General features: G+C 39.5%; 1 protein-coding gene across 6 annotated transcripts in view; it reads right to left on the minus strand.

Annotated features, from left to right (window-relative positions):
- The window catches only part of pacsin1b (protein kinase C and casein kinase substrate in neurons 1b), a 187,163-nt gene that overhangs the window by 92,537 nt on the left and 72,394 nt on the right, over positions 1 to 22,232 (minus strand). Inside the window, exons 1-2 of one of the 6 annotated variants that reach the window (XM_052034639.1) lie at positions 5,004 to 5,344; positions 4,523 to 4,635 (exon numbers count right to left, since the gene is read on the minus strand). The exons of 4 other annotated variants lie outside the window; for them this stretch is intronic. The gene's annotated coding sequence lies outside the window, so the exon portion shown is untranslated. Of the gene's footprint in view, positions 1 to 4,522; positions 4,636 to 5,003; positions 5,345 to 22,232 lie in introns of those variants that run through there. One more of the 6 variants, XM_052034642.1, reaches the window with a different exon arrangement.

The following is a 22,232-nucleotide window of genomic DNA, read 5'->3' on the forward strand; positions in this document are numbered from 1 at the left end:
CGTTGAAATTGGTCACATCTGTGGGCACAGGCTGCATCCATTAACAATTACCATTGGCATTCACTGCCCATTATCCAGTTAAACCAAGGCATGACCAAGAGTTGATACAGAATTGAGTTTTATACACTTACACATCCATGTGAAAAATTCCCTCATTACCATTCCAAAAGGCATGCCTGATTTTAGAATAGTCAGAAATACCTGTCTATGAATTCAGTAACACACTTATTCACTATTGAAATATTGACCTCGTCAAAGTGAAACCATTACAACCAATTTAGACACTGGTTTGGATGCATTGAGATTTCTAGGCTGTTGTTTCTTCATACTAACCCAGAGTTCAGGCTAGCTTTGGGGAACTATTATTACACATCTAAGACAAAAACTTATTCCTTGTCAAGCAGCAAAATATTACCTCATTTTTCCCTCCCCAAGGTAGAGATATCATAACCCGCACACTGTGCGAGTTTGAGAGAGATTCTCAGCACTCATTGCTAGAAGATTGTTAATCTGAGACTAGGATCAAAAAAAAAATTCGATGCACTTTCCTCTCCAACACAAATGTACTTCTACAACAAGAATTCTAGACAGCAATCAGATGTTTGACTTCTTTCACTCAATTCCAGAATAACTCACTGACTCATGAGATAGAGATTTTAAAATTAGTTTTGTATAGAATTAACAGGTTCCACATAGCAAGATTAACTATTTGCTTGAAGATATTACTTTTATGCATAGCTACACAACATCAACTTTATTTGCTATAATCTCTCATTTTTGTTTGCATCAGCAAAAGGCTCAGGGAAACACAACTGACTACTTTCATGAAGGTAATCTCAAAAATTCCACCTATGGAAATAATTCTGAGATAAACTCCTCTTTTGATATATACTGCACATGTACAAGATTGCTGCAATATTATCCAGAAGCTGACGTGAGAGTTTGAAAGGAGCAGTAAACAGGCATCCATGGATAAATGGAAGGGGAAGGATGACACTTGGGAAACAATGACAAAATAAACTGTCATTGGCTAAAAGGTGTTAACTGTCTCCCTCTACAGTGCTTCACAATTAACTCATGTTTTGGTAGAATCAGGCTAAGTGGTTTGGGAGTTTTCTTTTTAGCAGAAGTAAATTTCCATCCTCTTCCAATACTACAAAAAAATTACTCCTTAATTCCACAATATCATAGAATTTGGGAAGAGTCATTTGAAATTATTAGACCGTAGATACAATATTTCAGAGGAAGCGACTAACCCTAGACCGTGATGCATTGTAAAGTATTGGATATTAACTGTAATGTCTAACAGCTCCTTATAAATTACACTTGTGATAATCATTTATGAAATTGAGAGTTAGAAGAAAAATCTCAGTTTTGTAATCAACTTCGTTTTAAGTAGAGCTTGATTCAATTTATGAGCTAATAAGCATAGTCTGTTTTGTAACAGAATTTGCATTTTAATTAATTTGAATAAGTATTCTCCTGAAAAGCATTATTTAAGTTATAGGAGAAAGTGTTTACAATTATAGTCATAAACCAAAAATCCCCTCATAAACAAATGATATCTAATTTTTTCCTAGATATCTTCTCATCAGGACAGATGTGGAGAAATTTCTTGACCCAGATAGTGAATTGTTAGAATCCTCTACCCAAGAGGGCCATTGGCACCCAGTGCCCACGTATATTCATGAAACAGACAAAAGGAGATTAAAAGGGAATGAAGACATTATGGGATAAATCCTGGGAAGTGGCACTGAGTTAAAAGATCAATGATTATCTCATTGAGTGGCAAGGTAGAAGAAAGGGGTTGAATGGGTGAGGCCCATTTCTATTTCATGTGTTCTTATTTTCTTTTTGCAATATCAATACAAGGTGACTGCCTGTACCTGCATGCACAGCCCAAGTGACTGTTGAATTTGCGTTAATTTTTTTGTCCTCCAACTAACTTTCCCATACCTTGCATCCATGATAATTGTGATGCAGTGCACGGGAAAGTTAGTTGGAATAGTTGCTCACTTAAGGAGTCCAGTAATGCCAAACCCCAGATCCTTGGTCTGTTCTAGCTCCCCTCTCCCATCTCTCTGGTGTCCAACCATCAAAATAACTCACTCATCCTATCCTTTGCCAAATTTTTTCCCCACAAAGTTATGATTTTTAATATCTAAGCAGAACAGTTAAAGCAGAAACTCATCCAATGTTTTACTAACTAGTTAGATGTCATGTCCTTAATGAACAAATCTTCATTTTAGATGCTGGAATTACCAAACAGTATGCTGTTCCTTTTATCAAACCATCTGCTTACTATGGTTAGCACACAAACAGAGTTGCACAAGGTGCAGACTCTGGTACATTTCTTAATAACTGTCTATTTACATTGATTCAATATGATTTGCGCTTTTAATAGCAAAATATGGGAGAACTTCTCTCCGCAGGGATTAAAAAGTACTTAACTATAGGATTTAAACAACTTTAAAGAGGAAGTACTCAAAGTGATGGTGAAAGGCTCCTTTCCTCCAAGTTTGAACTCTTACTACAGGATGTAAACAGGAGGAATATACACACTGACTAATCGTCAATCTATATTTGGAAAGTCCTGTTACTCTTAACCATGATTGCCAAACAATTAGTTAAATATGTAAAAAGTACCAGAGGGACCAAACACTTATTGACAATTACATAACTGAGATGAGAATGAGTTCTGTGAAGATTATATTCAGAATGCTTTAAATAAGTCAGCAATGCTGTGGTTAAATTTACAATACAAGTCTAAAAGGCAGAGGATTCAAGGGCTTTCAAAGACAGAATGAGAGGGCCTCAAAAACTGTTTTTAGCTTTGGCAGCTCATGTAACTGTTGCAACATCCCATTCAGAATATTTCTTGGTAGGCCCAGTTTTGTGGAAAGAAATGGGTTGTTGACCTTCAGTGCTTTGCCCTTCTGATTAATTTTTGGATGGGGCATTAAACTGAGAATGTGGATGCAAAGAGCCCACGGCACTATGCTTTAAAGAGCACTCAATTTCCCTTACTAATATTTATCCCTTCCTCCACCTTACCAGAGAGATTACCTGGTCATTGTCACATGTTGTTTGTTAGGGATTGCTGTGCACAAATTGGCTGCCGTGTTTCCTACTTTACTACAGTGACTCCAATAAAAAACACTGTTGTGTTTAAAGTACTATAGTACACTATGTCCAATGCAGAAGTCATCATGGATTCTTCTTGCACCATTTTTGTTCTGGTAGGATATTCTTTATCCAATAAATTCCTCCAAATCACTTAAGATCTTTGTTCCTTTGTAATCACACAAATTTATGCTAAACCAGCAACCTTTTTGTTCCCTAATCACCTCATCAATAGCGCTCAATTTTGAGCTAAAGAGCCCCAGATTAACATTTCACTGAAGCTCCTCATCCAAGTGAACAGACAATGTGCTGTGTTGCCCAATTTATAAAAGCTTCAGACCTTTCTTCCCCATATAATTGTCAATTTACCCTCAGTTTTAATACCTTTTCAAAAAAAAATCTTGTTCACTCTGCTCCTTGATTCTTTAGAAAAAAGTTTAATCATTTATTGCATTTATTTTTCCCCTCCTTGAAATGCATCACCTCACATTTCTCCATAGCTAGCTATCTGATCCCCTCCAAGTAGCTTAGAAAATGAATCAAATTTGCATTTATGTTGCTCTTTTACAAATCTCTAGACATCCCAAAATGCTTCATAATCAAATACTTTTGAAGTGGAGATACTACTTGGGAACTTACAGCCTTGTTTTACAGTTAATTACACTCAGCTTACGTGCTCTACAAATTTTGATAGTGCCTGCAATCGACAAGTCTTGATGTATTTTATGTAGTTTGAGAAAATTGGGGGTGAGGGATACTGCTTTATACAATCCCATGGTGCAAACACCATTACAGCCATTAATCTTTCAACCAGCCCTACAAGCAGGAAATACTCTTCAATATCCTAAACCTTTAACTTGAGCAAGCTTCCAATGCAGCACATTCTCAAAGATTCATTTGCTATGCTCCACAACTGTATTCCAACTTCAGAAGTACATGCATTACTGATCTATTGTTTTTTGCAACCAATTTTCTCCAGGTATACTTTACTGCTTCTGGCAATTTAGCCCCAAATTAGGACTACCTATGTGTTTAGTAACAAATTAAGACCAACTTTGTGTTCTGCAGAATCTTCCAATATAACCCATCTCCTGACTTCACTATCTTGGCTGATAAGATTCATCATTCCTTTATTACCTCAAGCCTCAGGCACTATAATACCCACCTGATGGCTTCCTTTGTTATATCCTCTGTAAAACTGAGGTAAAACAAATCTCTACTCCCCCTATCCCAAGTTCCACTATTCACCCATTACTCCTGAGCTAGCTGATCCACTAACAACTGGTTAAAAAAATTCAGTATTTCAAATACTGAAAGACCTGTAAAGAACGGATATTTTCATTAGTAGGAGAGTCTAGGATCAGAGGGCACAGCCTCAAAATAAAGCCTCTAATTTTACCTTTAGAACAGAGACGACAAGGAATTTCTTCAGCCAGAGGGTGATGAATCTGTGGAATTTGTTGCTGTGGAGGCCAAGTGATCAGGTGTATTTAAAGCAGAGCTTGATAGGTTCTTGATCATTTAAGGGGTTAAGGGTTACAGGGAGAAGGCAAGAGAATGGGGTTGTGGAAAAAAAAGCCATGATTAAATACCGGAGCAGACTCAATGGGCCAAATGGCTTAATTCTGCTCCTATATCTTCTGGTCTAATTCACTCGATTAAATCAAATTTTAAGAAATGCCCACTTTTAAAATACATTCTTATTTACACATCTGTCCATAGTCTCGACCTTCCCCCTCTCTAATCCTGTCCAGCCATTCAGTTCCAAGAGGTGTCTGCACCCTTCAAATTCAAGCCTTCTGCCCTTAGCATCTATGCCTTTACAAGCCAACAGGCCAAGTTCTAGAATTTCTGCCCACAAGCTTTTCTTTAAAACTTACCTTAAACTCAGGTTTTTGCTTTTCTTTGCCCTTTCCTTGGATTTTGTCTCAGTAGTAGCAGTGATCCTTTTCCAAATCAGAAAAATACATGGCCCACCTTACGGCAAGCAAATCTTTGAAAATATTTGAGAGAGGACTTGCTTCATTTAGACGGCAACAACATGCAATGCATCAAAATGGGCAAGAAATCCAGTTAGATCTCAAAGGAAAGTGGCTTCTACTATATGTCAATTATTCAAAAAAAAATAGTGGCTTGTAGATCGCATTGTGCTTCCTTTTCCTCGTTACTTGGAGAAAGAATGTTACATTCAGCTGGACTGGTCAATTGAGAACCTTATTGCCTTGTTTACACAAAGTGTGAGCATGATGAGCTAGGCTCCGGTATTAAATCCGCAGAAACAGATTGTGTGGAGTTGACCCAGTTTTAATTGCTGGCTCAGTAGGGTGCAGACTTCGATAAACATGTACTCCCTGCCCTACTTCCCTCCATTCTTCCCATTTACAGATTATAGCGAAAAGCATGGACAGATGCATGATGAACATGACAAAAATAAAATTAAACAAGATCACTGATCAAAGGATTACCTCTGCTTCACCAAACCTGCCTTAGAAAAACAGTCAAACCACTGAAATCATTAATGCAGATAAATAGAAAATTATATTTGAACATTGTCATGTAAAATAAAACCCCTTTTTTTTGATATTAATTGTACAGTTGAATAGCCTAAAACTTAACCATTCCCATTCTCCTTTTCCCCAATCTAGCCATTTTAGCTGAGGAACTTGAAAGGTGTTCAATAATACAATTATGGAACAATATTTTTAATAGATAAGCATGTCTTCAGTGCTATCAGACACCTTGGAAAACTTCCATACTATATACATGTTCATGTGTATTCCACAGAAATTCAGATGGGTGCATTCAAAGTAGTTGCTGCCACAAAACTGTCAAATTAGTATTTCAAGTTGAACAAAAGGGTGAAAAGACAAACAAATAAAAAGGAGGTAGAATTATCTGTAAAGTGATTAAATTGAAAGCATCAGCTGGCTAAATGCCAAGAGTGATAACACAAGAAATAGGAGGCAAATTAAGAGAATAAACAAAGTCAAACGAGAGACAAATGGAGGAATAAGCATACAATCTCAAATCCATGATTTGGATATATTAGGATTATATTACACTGATTCCTTTCTCCAAGTTTGCTGATGTTGCAAAGTTGGAAGGAAGGGCGAGTTCCAAGGAGATAAAGGCTTCCATGGAATATAGGTGGCAAAATGTATGGGCAAAAACATGGCAGATGGAATACAATGTAGAAAGAAATCATGAGGTCATCCATCTTGGTTAATAAAAAAAAAACAGAAAAGGAACATTATTTAAATAATGAGGGATTGAATTTTAGTATTCAGAGCAATCTAGTTGTCCTTACATGTTAACATGAATTGCTGAAGGCAGCAAATTGTATGTTGGCCAGCTTTACAAAAACATTTGAAGCATATGACTAAATATTTCTCTGTGAAATTATATAGGGCCATCATCTCTCTATACAAGGAATATCAAGGTAATACATTTGGGAAGTCAAATAGGGGCAAGACATTTGAAGTAAGTGGTAGGGAGCTAAAGAATGTTGATGAAGAGAGGGACCTTGGAGTTGAGTCCATAGTTCCCTGAAAGTGCCAACACAGGTAGATAGGGTGGCAAAGGCATGATTGCCTTTTTAGGCCAGGGCACAGAATATAAAAGTTGGGATTTTATATTGCAACTTTACAAAACACCTGTTAGACTACATTTGGAGTATTGTGGAAGAATGTGTTTGCACTGAAGTGATGCAGAGGAGATTCACCAGGATGTCATCTAGATTGAAGGACTTTAGCTATGGGGAGAGACTGAATATCTGGGTTTGTTTTCCCTGGAGTGAAGGAGGCCGAGGGGTGACCTGTGAGATGTATACAAGATAAGAGGTGTAAATAGGACAGTCAGAATCTTTCCTGCCTCCCCACTGCATGGTAGGGGTAACAAGAGGGCAGAGGGTTAAGGTGAGAGGAGGGAATTTTAAAGGGGATTTGAGGGATAAATCTAGAACTCAGTGCCAGAGGAGATGGTGGAGTCAGATACAAATGACTATAGAGACATTTAGATGGGTACTTAATTAAGCAAAGCATAGAAAGATACAGACCTTTTGTGGCAAATGGGATTAGCATAGATGGGCAAAAATGTCAGCATGGCCATAATGGGCCAAAAGGGCCCATTTCTGGCTGTACAAATCTATAAGTCAATGAAGGATATGATGGGGAGAGGGTAATGAAGGCTCACCAGATTGATTCCATTGATTTCTGGGATGATGGGGAGTTGGGAGCAGAAACAAGAGGGATGGTGAAATTATCCCAAAGAGAGATTAATAGATTCAACAGGCAGGGCCTATACTTTCAAGCTTAGAAAAATGAGGTGCTACCTTATGGAAGCATGCAAAATTTTTTTTTAAATGGAGCATGACTGCAGACACAAAGGTGACTTTTCCCCCTGACTAGGGTGACTAGAAACAGGAGTCACAACGTCAAATATTGGGATCAGATGTGCTTGGCTGTGATAGGAAGAATTTTCTTCACCGTCAGAAGTGAATCCTTGAAATTCATTCACACAGGAAGCAAAAGTCAAGTCAGCAAAGGATGTCAGCAAGATGGTGGGAGTACTAATGCAGAATTTCCCCAAAAGGTTTGTGGATAGAAATGTCATCAGAACTGAAGGTGACAAATGTTAAACTCAGCTGTTCAAGAAAAAAAATGGCAAGGTTATAAGTCAGTAGCTTACCAAAGTTGTAGCTTACCAAGGTGGTAAGTCAGTAGCTTACCAAACAGGAATCTTACTTCAGTTGTGGCTATACCCTAGGGTACAACTCTACAAGTACTATGCAGCTCTAAGGAGTCACCTTCCACCAGCATTTTCCAATATATCCTGGTAGAAATGACTTGTTTTATATTGACATTCCTTTGCAAGTAACTGCCTATTCAGCTCCCTCCATATACCTTCCATACTTAATGCCCAAAAAATTCCTTATACAAGTGAAAGACCAGCCACATAACCATCAGCATTTCCAATTCCCTTGTCCACGTTAACACCATTACTCTTATACCATACCCCTGGTATGGGATTCATTTCTGTTCTGAGACTAAGGGGCATAGACTTTAAAGAATATACAGACAACTGGCTAAGCCATTAATCAGTAGGTTTATATAAACACAGATTACTGCAGATGCTGGAATCTGGAGCAACAAGCTGCTGGAGGAACACAGCAGGTCGAGCAGCATGTATGGGGGTGAAAGAATTGTCGATGTTTTGTGTCAAAATCCTGCATCAGGATATATTGTGATAGGGGAGATTAGGCCAAGCTAAATAAAATAGAATTGGGCTCTATACCAGCTTGCTAAATCTGTTCACTATTCCAGAATCACGTAATACAAAGATAGCCTCTGGCTTAATTTCTCTTCTATAAACTGTCTTCCTAAACACCTCTCCCTTATCCCTTCCACCCAACGTGCAAAAAAAAACCCCCTGGACTTGTGTTACTATCATCAGATGCATACAAATCAGTTGCATCGGCAAGTTCTGCCCTCACCAGACCACACTGACTCAGGCATCCTCCCACCACCAATTTTACACCTGAACTTGTTCCCTTTATGCTTCCCAAGTTCATTGTGCATTCATGGCTACTTTTCTCAAAAAAAAATCCATTGACTTCCTCCATGCAAATTATCAAACTACCTCCAACCTCTTTTTCTCCCCCTCCAGAATCTTTGACCATATTGTTGCCTCCTATACCTTGACCATCATTCCCACAACTTCACACCAGAATCCTTCAATTCACCTTTCCATCTTGCCACTATAAAAATCTGAAATAATAACCTGTTGTTTTACAGGAACAAAGGCAAGCTATCCCACCTTGTTCTTCCCAGGACATCTGCAACTTTTGGCACACTGGAACTTGCAAGGACAAAGCAGTCTGCTAAAGTCCACAAGTTTGTATCTAGAATGTCAAAATACCAACACTATTTAAAGTTTAGAAAGCACAGGGCCTTGTAAATCCACTAATGTCTAGCATCCCCATGACCATCCTGGTCTTAAGATCACCACTTAAAAATTCAATAGTGCCTGTCCAAGGTTTAAGTTGTACAGAACAGTCCTGTAGAGTGCTAGTACAGGAGTATGATGGGATCTAGGTATCATAGTATGAATTATGGACTTGTGATGGCCAGTGCTGGGAGGGAAAGTGGTATGTTATGGTGTTAGAAGGAAGAAAAGGGGAAGTGTATGGAAGAGTACAAGTAAACAAGTCTAATGAACCTACCAGGATTTAAATCCCAGCACTGGGCTGGAACCTTTAAGAGGACCCTTTTGAATCATGGTGCTGCAATGGTGTCAGTGCTATTAAAAACTGGGCTCACTCAGAACAATCAATAAAAGGTTCACCTTAGATCAAATGTGGCCTCATTTTCCCGAATGCATACAAGATAACACAATTTGGATGCGTGTCTGACACTGAAAATGAATCAATGCAAATGCAGTTCACAACAAGAAATGCTTATTTAAAATTACCATAATTATATTTTGCGCTTTTAAAAAAAAATTTTCATACTTTTAGTGCTTAAACAGAAACAGCATGTCTAAATTTCTAGGCCTCCTTAGATTATCCTCCAGGGTTAATCAGAGCAGCAACCCTAGAGATCACTACCTTTTGTTATTGTGTCCAAGTTAATGAAAGTTGATAGGTTTGTTTCTTCACCAGGCAGCTCCAAGTCATTCTTTAAACTTAAATTTCCACTTGAAGTAACAGCTTCAAAAAATTCCATCCAGCTAAATGATTGTCCTGCACATTTCCTGCACAACATGATCAAGACAACATGGCATGGACCAAGTCCTCAAATTCTATCCTTGTTGTTTTATTCTCTTAGTTTACTCATGTATAGGGTAATTTGTCTCCATTTATTTTAACAGCTACAGTTAAACTGAAACCTTGCCTGGATGAGAATAGCTTCAGCAACACTCCAGAAACTCAACACCATCCAGGACATAACAGCCCAATTGATAAGCACCCCATCCACTTACCCCACCACTGACACACAGCAGCAGTTTGTACCACATACAGGATGTGCTGCAGCAACTCAAGATTCCTTGGACAGCACCTTCCAAACCCATGGGCTCTACCAGCTAGAAGGACAAGGGCAGCAAAAACATAGGAACACTGCCATCTGCAAGCTGCCTTCAAACCACTCACCATCCTGACTTGAAAATATGTCGCTGTTCCTTCACCATTGCTGGATCAAAGTCCTGGAACTCTCCCCAACAGCATTGTGGGTGGACCCACACCTCAAGGACTGCAGTGGCAACAAGGTGGCAGCTCACCACTACCTTCTCAAGGGCAATTGGGGTGGGCAATTATATGGAGACACAAGAGACTACAGATGCTAGAATCTGAAGCAACAAAAACTGAGCAACAGCCTGCTAAGTTCCTCCAGCAGATTGTTTGATGGGCAATTAAATGATAGCTCAGCCTGCAAAGCCCATGTCCCTTGAATAATAATACAAAAAAAGGTCCATGCTAGGATTCTGCTTCACCATTAGTTTCCTCCAGCCTTCCTCATCCCTCCCTACCCCCACCATCCCCCTCCTCATACCCTTCCCAAAATTAAAAGCAACTCTAATTCAAGACTGGTCATGCCACCAGAGCCTGTGTCAGGAATCAAAACAATTCAAAGTCTTCAGGTTCAACTTGAGACAAGTTGGGCTGGCTCTTCATGAATAAATGCACTAAATTGGCTGGGACATGATCAGGCTGTCTGCCCTCATATCACTGGGAGAATTAGGGATATTTTTCAAAGTACAGCTTCATTAATATCCAGGTACCAGCCTCACACTCCTAACCCCTCCATGAATTTTCATTTTGTTCAAATCAGCCAGCGTTGCCCAGCAGATCATGGGAGGATGGAAACCAGCCACTGCCAAGTTATCATCAAACACATGTTCAATATGTTTAAGTTAATTGGTCAAAACAATGTGGAAACTGCCAACAGAAAACAAGACACTGAATTTATGAAGTTTAAAAAAAGGTAGTGCCTTATGAATAGGATTAATTGGCACCTAAAGGTTTCTCAACAAAATGAATTCACCCATGTTTCTGAAAGCATAATTTTCCAAATTAATAGGTAGTTTGTTTAAATGGCCGAGAGCAATTTCACAGTGCACTTGAGAATGTCACTTCATTAGTATACACAAACAAAGCATCAAAAAAAAAAGGAAACAATGGTCAAAGCTGACATTTCCTGAAAGAAACTATTCAGCCTACATTCCAATTTGGACTGCAATGTCAGGTAAACAGGCAGCAGATTCCACATCCCTACTCTTTGAAATGGGATTTTATTATGTAGCCTGACTCGAGCTCAACAGGACCCACTTGTTACTCTTGTCAAATGAAGGTAAGCAGCAGCAAAAAAAATTAAAAGATCAAAGAATGGCTATTTGGAGGAGGTGGGGGGGGGGGGGAGCTTTTCAAAAAAAAAACCCAAATTATCTGGTACCATCTGAAAAGGGAAAGGCATCATATCAGGCATTCTAATGAAGAGTTATACCTCAACTTTCCTTTTTATCCTTGCAGAAGCTGACTACATATTTGCTGCCTCTTTTGGAAAATAATAATTGCTCAGACTTTCAGAAAGTACTCTATGTACTCTCAGAAATGCAATCTACAGCTCCATCCTCTCATTAGCAGCTTGCAGATGTTGTTACCTGAATCAACCTCACCTGCTACTGCAGTGAATGCTCATGCTTCCCAAGGTCTTAAGAACCGACCATACTTTTGCTAGCCCTGCCTATGTTGTATGATGGGCAAAAGGAGTCAGGTGGTGAGCTGCTGGCACAACCATCCTCCCAAAATCAGCACAGCAAAGGAAGCCCTTCCTTAGACACATGAAGCACTGTCGCAATGGAAGTGCTGGAGGAAAAAAAGAAGAGAAGCCAAAGGAAAGAAACTTCCACCAGCAAGCTCTGTGAATGAAGCTTTGAGGGAAACCATAGTTCAATTTCGTTTCAGGCCGAGCCAAAGCTTCCATTTATTCTGTCGCAGCAATTGCTCGGCTCACAATCTAAAACACATTTATTGATAACAAAATGGGATGCACAGTCCAAAGCTAGAAGCAAAACAGGCATTGTGTAGTTTGCAAAGATTACACTAATAGTGTCCTTCTTTGTGACACTTCAGCTGCATTGCTGATGTGTTATGGCAAAGAGGCAAGGCAGCTGCAAACTGAGGAAGTAGATTATTTATCTATTAACAAGAAGTCAAGCAGTGTAACATGAATGTTAAACACTGTAAGCCTTTCAGAACACACATTTTTTCGAAAAGGATATTTTTCAAAGTTCCACCATATAAGGTATCTCTCCTACTCATTTACTGGAACTGATACAGGCTTCGTCATTAACTTTCAGGTGTTTAATGATCCTGAGTTTTGTGAGGTTATGTAGTGATCTGGTAGGAAACAATATATCCATTGAGGCATTCATTAGCACAAAGCAGACAAGTCATTCCTGGTCTTTTGGCAATATTTCTCTTTCAACTAACATCACTAAAACAGATATGGTCATATTTTTAATTGCCAATCATAACTGACTTCTGTGTTTCCAACATTATGGCAGTGACAACTCAAAAATATTCTGCTGTCCGGAAAGCATTTAGTGGTGTGAAAGGCCCCAGACATTCTTTCAATATTTAGTGCAACCAAACTATCACTGGAATCAGTGCAGAGAAAAAAAGCAGCAAGTAGATAGTCAGCAGATAATTGCATGTGTTGTCCCTGTATATTGAACTACGTGGATGGGCACACGATTTTGTGATTAACTCACAGTAGAACATCATTGACACCAGCCATTGCTGTTTCTTGCATTATATCCATTTGTCAATATCTGTTCAACCATCAGCATGGAACTTAAGACTCTTACTGGTGCCCTAAAGTTACCCCAGAAAATTCTGGAAAAAACTTTGCACATTTTTGAAGTGTAGCAATTTCACTTCTGCTTCTTTATATTCCAGCACATTCCTATGCATCAGTGCTTTGCCGCACATATCAGTGATTTAATTCTCCGATTTCTCACTGTACCTGTACCACACTCAGCACCTTTAGATAAATGATGAAACACACAGGCTTTTCCCCCAATGTCACCTGTTACTTTACAAAGTGAAACTTAAACACATGGTTCTATACGTTGCAGTAAACAAATAACTAGAGCACAAGGTATCAACAAAAGCAAGCCTGAATTATGCAGAATATCAACAGTAACAAAAGCAGGACCATATAAGACCACCTCCGCTAATGCCCAGCTCCATTAATACATCCACTGATACGCTCCCCCCCACGCCCACCTTCAGAGAAAAAAAAATCACAAAGTGGTCTCAGAATATAATTGGACAATGTGGCCTTCATTGGAAAACCATTTTTCAATGCAGAGCAAAATGATAACAGCATTACTGAGTAGCTTTGATAAGGACACTCATCAGTCAAGTCCTTGAGTTACCCCTCAGGCTTCACGCCAAAGCTTAACACTGCACCAACATCCTCGTCACTGGTCCCCCCGCAACCGCCTACCTCCGACCCGAGGCCCTAGCTCCAACCTAGTGATAACCTATACCTGTAGTTGAAGTGCTAATGGGAGTTTCAATCTCTGAAACCTGCCTAGTACCCACTGGCTCTGACTACTCACCCCCAATAGAGGAGTGTTTCTCAATCTGTCTTTCCCACCACCCTCCCAGCCAATGAACAAGGCCAAAGATGTCTTTCTCCCACCTTACTCCAAGGCAACACATGGCTCCACTGTCTCTCACCTCCCTGAACAGAGCAGATGTTCCAAAGCCTCTATCCTGCCTCCCCACAAACCACCTCCCTTCTGTTCCCAACCACACAAGCCCTCTCACTTCCACCACTGAATAACATTCCTGTACCTCTCCATCACAGCCACACAAAGGTTCTGATACCCCTCCAGCATTGTCCATTTCTTCCACCACAACTCAGGATTTCAAAACCTTTTCACCCAGCTAGTCCTCTACTGCAGCACAAGGCTTATATGTAGTCTCTCCATCCACCACCATTCTGTCCAAGGTACCTGGTTGTCAGCCATACCAAAAGTCAGTCCAGAATTTGCAATTAAGTCAGCAGAACAGAATAGATGTTGCACAATGATCTTGGGTGCAACTAGCATTTGCAGTTATGTTAAACCTTAGAGCATCTAGATCCATGTACGCAACTGGTTATGATTCTATTGTTATCAATGCCCTCTAGTGAATGAGTGCACAAAACAAAAATAGTTCCCTCAGCACAGGTCCACTTGTTAAATTGCCAAATTGTGAGCAATTTTACTCAATAGTACAAGATTAACAGCTGGAATCAGCTGTGAAGTGTCTTGTCTTCACACCCAGCACATTCTCCATGTACTATAATCAAGTTAAAATAGGACGCAGTTTTGACAGCTCAAATCTGGGCATCCATGAGGCAGTGAGAACCATGAGCAACAGCAGGAAAACATGCACCATCACAACCTGGCCTGACGTATCCTCACTCCACATTTCCAATCAAGCCGAGGGGACCAACCTTGGCTCAGTGCACAAAGAAGCGCACCTCAGGAGCAAAACCAGGCATTCCTAAAAATACTGGGCTAACTTGGTGAAGCTACAACACAGAACTACACAAATGGGAAACCCAAATATAGATTGCAATAAAATCAGGGCATAGTGATTCCACAACCAATCAAATCGAAGTTCTTAACTCCAACCACAAGGTCGTGGGCAATTAAATAGCTAACAGGAGGTGGTGGTTCCAGGGATATCACCATCCCCAACATGCAAGTGCTATTGGTCAAAGAAGTTGCAGCCACACTCAGAAGTGCAGAGACCAGCTGGCCTGCCTTTTGAGATTCCAACCATCACAGAAGCCAGAGTTCAGCAAACTAGATTCACTCCCACATGATATCAAAACGCAGCTGGATACAATAAAGGCTACAGGACGAGCCAACAGTGCTGAAGGACCTGTGCTCTTGAACAAGCTGTGCTTCTAGACGAGCTATTCCAGTACAGTTACAACAGTGTGTCTGCTTGCCAATGTGGAAAATTGTCCAGATTGGTTTTGTCTGCTTTTGTGAACGAACACAGTCACAATAATTACTGCCCAATCAATCCACTAATCAAAGTCAAGGAAGATGTTATCAACAGTGTGAACAACTGATGCTCATCCTCCAATAATCCTCTCATCAGTGCTCAGTTTGGATTCCACTAGGACCACGTGGTCACAAACCTCACGGGCCAAAACTGTCACGGACCAAAAAGCCAAATCCCAGAGATGAAATGAAATTGATTTTCCTTGATATCAAAGCACCTTGGTAAAACTGAAGTCAATGGGCATCAAGGGAAAACACTAGTACTTAGAGTCATACCCTGCACACAGGAAGATGGTTGTGATCGTTGGAGGTTAATATTTTCAGCCCCATGATAACGAGGGCAGAGGGTGGAGACCGAGAGGGCCTGTGCCACTCCTGGGATGTATGGGCAGTATTCCAGTCCCGACCCAACAGTTATCAGGATGAAACACAATTCCACCCCCTCATGGGGTATGAGCACATTTGTTGGGGATGGAAGTAATGTGTGATGAAACCACTTTGCCACCATGTACGAAAGGCATTCCTAAATTGCAAGATTAATATTAAAGTTGCCAAATAGTGGACAAGGCAGAAAAGTAACATAATTAATTGTGGCAATTATCACAATTCAGTGGGCACATTAGTTTCTGGGAGAAAAACAAACTACATGAACACTTGTACTTCTTCCCCCCCCCCCCCCAAAAAAAAATTTAAATCATTTCTTTTGTAGCGTTTTACCTTGATAATACTCCCCTCATCCCACTGCACCAACCTGTGATGTATATTGCTTGACAGGGTCAGCTGCAGAAACAGGCAGATCAGGGTTCTGGAATGGGTGAGCAAACAGTGGTTGAGATGGAGGCCAGAGGTGACTGAGAGGAAGTTCAGAAACCCCAGAAACAGACTGGATAATCCAGCTCATTGTGGTACTTGCCCGATTCTGCATGTTCTGCAATAGTGCAAATGAGCAATAGCCTTACATAGTACTAAACACAGCACAAGCCAAACATCTAGAATGGTGTCTCTTTGGAGATCTTGACATGAAGATCACAAACAAGAGTGGTTATTATGAGGAAGTTTGTGGAGCCACCCAGGTATATCTCACTGAGCAAGCTGTCAGAAGTTTTGTCCAGTGGTCTGAAATAGATTCAGGGGACACTATAAATATAAGCAGGAAATATCTAGAGCATCACAATAATCCACTAGACGTTCCTCTTGATGAGACCCAGTAGATCCTCAACTTCTGGTCCTGACCAAACAAATGTTGTCCAGAACCAAGGATCTTCAGGTCCATCTGTGAGGTGAAAAAAAAAGATAAATAGATATACATTCAAAGTGGAAAGCCATTCCAATTGCTACTTTGACAGCTCATGTGATGATTAAAGTTGAAAATGATCTGCCCTATATATGGTCTTCCAGAGATGCTCATGATGGACAAAAACAGGAGATTCTCCAGCAGAGTTTCCCCAAGTTCTGCTGACGAGATAGAGTTAAGCATATGCACACAGCTTCATACCACCCAGCCTTAAATGGTTTGGCTGAAAGCACTGCTCAGGCAGTGAAAGATGGCCAAGAAGGAAGCCAGGTGAACAGAGACAAAAGGTGAGACATTTCTTATTCACTTCTGGAATATAGCACATAATGCTGGCTTACTGATGTTCAGAGGTATCAGAATGCATTTAGATCTGATGAAGATGGGGCTCAGCAGTGCTCTGTGTTCCAAACAAGTGAGACAGAAGGAACAACATGACTTTAGAGGTCAGGGTGATCGCCATATCAAAATAGATGGGAAGTGTTGCGACCAGCTGCTTCCTCATTGACTGAAACTGATTTAGTGAAGTAGGACACACCTCATGAGATTTGTTTCCTTTGTTTTTGTTTCTTGAAGACAGTAAGAATGAAGTAGCAGGGACTGGAATAATGTGCCAGATTCATACAATGTGATACAAACCCATTCCAAAAGATACCCTGCACTGTTTTTGCTATGCGATTGGTTAACTACTTACACTGAGTGAACTTCTGACTGCTTGGATTTATAAATGCATATCAAACTCTTGGTCTCCCTGTTCATTGAACTCTTCACTGCAAGCTGTATTCAACATCTCTGAAGCATCTACTTCAGATGCAAGCAATTCCAGTGAATTGTACACTTTTTTCTGGCATCTTTCCCTGCAATTCATGCAGATCATCTTATTTTGAATACATTGCATTACGTGATCTGGATCACCATCTTCTTAGTGACACTTGTATGTACCATAAACAGTCCATTGTAGGGTGTCACTTTGAGCAAGATGTGTACTTAACTCCTGAATGACCAGCACTGACCAAAACTTTTATCCTGCCAAAATTAAGAAACCACAGGACCTTTTAAAAGCAGCATCTAAGAAAATAGATTGTGAGAGAAGCCATTTCTTTCACAAACAAGATTAAACCAAGGACACAACTTGCATTATCTGTTTCTCCAGTCTGACCATGCAGAACTTCAGTAGAGTAGAACATACCAAGGTGCTCAGAACTCTTCCCATGAAAAAAAAAATCGATGAAATAATGTACGGCCGGAGAAGGAAGGGACAATCAAAGGGAGATGTTTGAGTCAATTCTGATTTTTATGTATTATGAAAAGAGGATGATTTGGGGCAAACCTTGACAGCTTGCCAGGAAACTGCAGACAGGTTTTATTAACGTGTATGGACAGGTGTATTTTTTGGGAAATAGTCCAAGGGGGCAACTACTGTGTTATATCATTGGGTTGAATGGTGTCCAGAATCAAAATTAGAGCAAATGATATGGGGTTAATGTCGCAGTCAAGAGTTCAAAGCTGTGATATTGCTGCAGCTACTATCTTCTAACAGTGCATGATATTTGTTACAGTATGTGACATTTCTTATCATATAATCCTACATTATAATTCTTTTGTAGTTTAACATCTTCTTATATCAGTTGTCCTGTTTTACATAACATTAACTGTCATGTTACTTAGTTTCAATAAACTTTAAATGCCCTGCTCTTGGCTAACAACTAGATGCATTTAGCCTCAAACAAAAATGATAGGCATCAATGAGAACTAAATACCCCACCTGACTTCAGCACAATCTATCAACTCTAATGAATAAGCATAAAAAGTACAAGTTTTTAACATGCTTTGGTTTCTCAGTCTTGCAGCCTGACTTTCAGAATTCCTAAACCAAGCTTCCCTCCTTTTCCTTGTTTAACCTTTGCTGTGAAACCACCCTTTGCTTTTTCTTTTGAGACATTCATCTTGGCTAATGCCTCCACTTGAACACCATCTACAGTCCACTGGTTGCCTAGGGCTTTATCCATTGCACATATTATGAATGAAACCACTAGGCCATAAATGTTGCTTGCCATTTCTTTTGTGGATGACATATATGTAGAGATATCATCACCTAATGTGTTGGTCATTCTCAATCCACCAGACAGACTGAATTTGAAAACAGGAAAAAAGTTAATTTTTTTTGATGTTAAATGTGTATGTATCCAAATTAAAGGTGGGGGGGAAGGGATAGGGAAAGAGATGTAATAAACACTAAGGCACTAAGATCAATGTGTATAACTTGCCGTGATTAACACTCTCCAGTAAGTAGCAATACACAAGTGGATGGACTTCCTATACAGAGCTCTGCCAGTTTAACTTAATCTTGAGCACTGTTTATATTTGAAGTTTGAATACATTGAACAGTGACATTATGAAGGCACAACTGACCAATATTTGGTGCCCTGTTATCAAGTCCATCTAGACTTGTTTTTACATGCACTAGAATTTATAGGCTTACATAATTGGTCCAGATCTCCATTTTAAAAAGGAGACTGCAAAAAGACTCTGCTGCACTGGGACAAGCTCGCTCACCTGCTTGACAGACCTTGATGCAGCAAGGTTTTGGCTCTAACATTTCCAGCACCCACAGGGCTGCAACATTCAAGGAGCAAATTGTCCTGCAATGCAGGTGGTGAGAAAATACTTAACCAACAAGAGTGAAGCATCTCATGTTTTAGCTTGATAAAGATCCCCTTCTTCAATCACAAGATACTCAGTGGGCATTCACAAAATTTCTCCTATGTTGTATGTACTAAGCGTACAACATAGTAACGTATGCATACTGCCTTACTTCTGAAATCATTGAAGATTGATCAGGTCCCCAGTCAAACCAGAGACAAATATTCTGAAATTTTATTCAATTGTCTTTACTGCAGCCAAAAGCATCTTCATAGACCCAAGCCACAAATAGCAGAAAGAACAGGGATCAATTTCTTCATTTGCATATGTGACTGACAGCTTCTCTGACTCAAAGTGACTGTTATCCAATTCCAACAACTCTCAACAACATTTATGGGGCCTTTGAATAGGTTCATTTTGGAATCTTCAGACTGATGGAGCAGGATACCTAGTTGCAAGATTAAAGCAGCAGCATGCACAAAATAGCATAACAGATTACATTCATTTATTGTTTTCTTTCAAGAAGTTGTAGTATGTCTGCTGTAGATATATTACCGTTATATTCATCTGCAAACATCTTACTCCCCCCCCCAAAAAAAAAATCACAAGATGGTCTGAAATACAAATCAGATGTTGTGTTAATCCACCGCCTTTTGGAATGAGAGGTTCCTGTGGAAGGACAAAATAGATCCATTAATGGGAAGGGTTTTCAATACTTTATGCATTCAGTTATAATCAGAAACCACAAGTGTATTAACATGGGAGAACAAATACCATCCCAGGAATTAAGATTAACCAGCAAGAACATCCAAAAATAAAACAGCATATACAGGTTATATTCCCCAAAATGTAATTCTCACTGCACCAAAATCATTACTCTGTCATCAACTAATGCCGCCATAACATGAAACAAAGTCAAATCAAGAGAAGATTACACTCTTTGCAAAGATGTGGAACATTAAAAAACCTGCAGACAACCAAATAGAATCAAATGTCAGGTAGACAAATCAGCAATGTATGGTTCAGTCAGAGTATAGAGCAGCTTTAAATAGTATGTTAGTCTACTGAACAAATAGCTGAAGATGAAGAAAAGAAAATAATACCACAATCTTCATGTGATTGAGCTGGTAACAGTCTTACTCTTAAGTAACTTCTGGCATTGCATGCATTTAAATGTCACTGATTCAGCAATGACATGCCACATATCTGGAAGTGCCATATTTAGAATGACAAACTAAAGCAATATTTCATCTCCCCATTCTAATGGTTCAGCTAATCATAGATTGAATTTAACCTAGTAACCTGTGAATGGTTTAGTCTCAATCAATTGCATTGAATCAAAAGCTATAAAGTTACCTCATTCACAAAATAGCATCAATATTATACACACACACACAGACCCATACAGGCACATTGTTTTATTGGTAATTGTAAGTTAGGATCTTTGAAATATACTGTATGTCTTATGTTGCTGCGGTTTTTGTGTCTTCAATCATCTCAGTTGAAGCAGCGCAAGAAACAGTAATTGTGGCATTACAATCCTATGGTCTGTGTTGTCAAGCAGACTGGAAAGCCTGTGATAAAGATGAAGCCACCGGCAACTAAAGATGCACAAGAGCCTGAAAAATGCAGTCTGAAAAGAGGGAAGTTCTTCAAGGCCACTACATTCAAAATTCAGTTCAATAGCATTCCAATCCATTCACTGAACTCCATAAAGGAAGATTTTTTTTTAAAGAACTACAGAAATTACCTTTCATTTTGAGGACATTCAGCCTTCAGTGTTGGAACTCTCCTGTATCCCATTTCCTCAACCACCATCTTCCCCCCAACCTGCAGAAAGACCTGTGTGTATTTTTCATTTATAAATATCTCTACTTCATTTAAAATGAAGTTTTGGACTCCACATTAACTACATGCAAAGTACTCCCACTGAGCAAGAGGCATTAATATAAAACTCTTCTCTGTGCCTCATTCATTTGTGAGAATCCATGTCTTCCTCTCTGTCATTCCAACATGGGAAATGACCTTTCACTATTTAAATGCAACAGGATCTCTTAACTTCACTTTTTGAAGGATACTCTTTTCTCACATTGCTGACCGTCACGAGGAAAAGCTGATCCAAGCCCAACCACCCCTTTGTTTGAGCTCTAATCTCTTGAAAATATTCCCCTCTCTCCAATTAACTTCCATCCTCAACACCCATCTTTCCTCTTTTTCTTGCTTTCTCAGAATGATTTTGTATCTTCCCCAATCAATTCCCTTCTACCTTAACTTCAGACTTCCCATATTCTTGACTTCCAAATTCACACTTTTTTTTGCTGAACAGAACAATTTCTCTTTGGAAAAACATGTTCAACATAAATACGGGAAAATTCTAATTGCAGGAAGTCTTGAATTTCAATATTCCAACCCAAGGCATTACTGACTGGAAGGCAAACACCTCATCACATCCACACTATACCGTTCTGTGAAAAAAAAATTTAAATACCCATTATTCAAGCAATGATCCTTCCCTACAAATCAGAGGTGGCTTTCACATGCACAGCAAACAAAAAAAGACTGCTAAAAGTTTTCATGTGGATACTTTTCAGAGAAGTTGTAAAAGAAGCATTACAAAGTATATACATAATCATTAAAAGAGATTGAAATATTATTCACGCACATAACCATTGTTGATTTTATGCAAATATTGTCAAATCTGTAGTGGACATGAAACAGCACCGTACACCCCTGGAGGAGTTGAGTTCCTGGAAACCCGGCCATATTGTGATTTTCCATAACACGAATCCTTGACAAATTGATAAAATTTGCTGTTTCCGTTGTACATCAGGTTCATTGAGATACGTTTTTGTCACATAGAATTCCCTCTTACAGAATTTTATTCTGCATCTCAAATCTTTTGGTTGCAATTTGTGAATTTCTCAAGGGTGAATTTCCATTACCCAAACTGCCATAAATGGGGGGGGGGGGAAGGGGGGGTACACTGTGTGATATATTTAAGGCTATGGCACAGGCTGTTCACTGTTAAACACGTTAAGCCATACACAAGATCAAATATTGGTTTAGCATCAAAACCTGCCAGACTATACCAAAATATCAAAGTGCA

Source organism: Pristis pectinata, chromosome 20 (assembly GCF_009764475.1).
Source record: "Pristis pectinata isolate sPriPec2 chromosome 20, sPriPec2.1.pri, whole genome shotgun sequence".
Taxonomy (NCBI): domain Eukaryota; kingdom Metazoa; phylum Chordata; class Chondrichthyes; order Rhinopristiformes; family Pristidae; genus Pristis; species Pristis pectinata.